Source organism: Pinus tabuliformis, chromosome 7, assembly GCF_031772625.1.
Source record: "Pinus tabuliformis cultivar Carrire ecotype Pingquan chromosome 7, CPIR1, whole genome shotgun sequence".
Classification (NCBI taxonomy): Eukaryota; Viridiplantae; Streptophyta; class Pinopsida; order Pinales; family Pinaceae; genus Pinus; species Pinus tabuliformis.
This window is the reverse complement of record NC_142293.1, coordinates 508,714,196-508,715,723: the sequence shown is the minus strand read 5'-3', so window position 1 is coordinate 508,715,723 and position 1,528 is coordinate 508,714,196.

Genomic DNA, 1,528 nt, shown 5'->3' with positions numbered 1-1,528 from the left:
ATCCTTTATTGGAAAAATATTTCTTCAGCTATTCGAAAAATATTTTGGATGGGTAACCCATCAAATTTTGTTGATGAGCTCATTGGCATCCAAAAAGAGTTGACTTGGCAAAACATTTGTGGTGCTACCTCATGATCAATTGGTAAAAAGGTTAAGTTTAGGTTCACCTCCTCGATGATAAAAGGTTTAGGTTACTACCTCATAAATGACCAACAAAAAATTATGGTGCCGTCTCATCCATGAAAAGTTGAATTTTACCTCGTCGTCAAATGGGAAAATATCTCGATGGATCAAATTAATGAGGGTACTATATTATCGAAGAAATATTTAAATGGGTAAAAAGTTTAGGGTGCTACGTTCAAAATTTATAATTTTACCCCATGGCAATCTGAGAAATATTTTGGGTAAAAAGTTTAGGGTGCTACTTTCAAAGCTTAGAATTCTCCTTATGAAGAGAAACATTTTGGGTTCCAGTATGGGAAATTTGTGGAATTTTATATGCTGCCAATAAAATTTTGGCACCTTACAATTTACTACATGGTGGGGTTAAATTATTTGTGTGGATTTATTTATTAATTATATATCTATATATGGCATATTATAGACGAAATGACCTTTTTCATGACGTTTTCTCTAGTTAATTTTAATCAAAATTAGATAGATATTCCAAAAACTTGAGTTTAAATTGTTTAATATGCATAATTCGAGTGACTTGGGGTTTTTCAGGGTGTCGAATCCATATATGCATTCAAAAATGTATTTTAAACAACAAAAAATCTTGAAATTATATTGTCAGATTTTGGTGAATTCCAGTGAAGAGGGATATTTCGTCTCTAAGGTAGACTACACACACACACACACACACACACACACACACACATATATAATTAATTGGAACTACCTTATGACATTGTGGGGGTGGATGGTTGTAGTGAGGACTCAACACTTGGGTGCCACATCATTTTCCATGAGGGAATTTTTTAGTATGGTTGACATGAAACCAAGGGTGAAAATATTGAAATGAACATATATTGACGATCTAGGATGACATTTAAATGAAGTTTATATTGTCAGAAGTCTCTCACTGTCACTAGTAAAAGGTGATGATGATATCAAAGTAAAGTGTCAAGTTGGATAGTAAAGACGAAAATTTTCATACCCATGCCATCAATATGGTATAGATGGGATTAGATATGTTACAAGGTATCTACCTTTTCAAGTGGTTTATTCTTACTATAAACAATATATGATGACATGTGGTTTCTCGCTAACCATTAAACTTCAATACATAGTGGTTCTTAGATTCCCATGAACTTTATGGGGATACAATTCACCTTATTAGGCTTACATCTTCATTAACATAGGTACACATAATTTCAACTTTCATTTTTTCTAACCTTGGCCTTTGCATTTACATAAAACCGAGACCATTTTCTTTCGATCATGAAAACATTATTCAAGGACCATTCCTTAATGATGGTAGTTTCATGGATTTATTATATCTGCACAATATACTTTTATTTTGTTC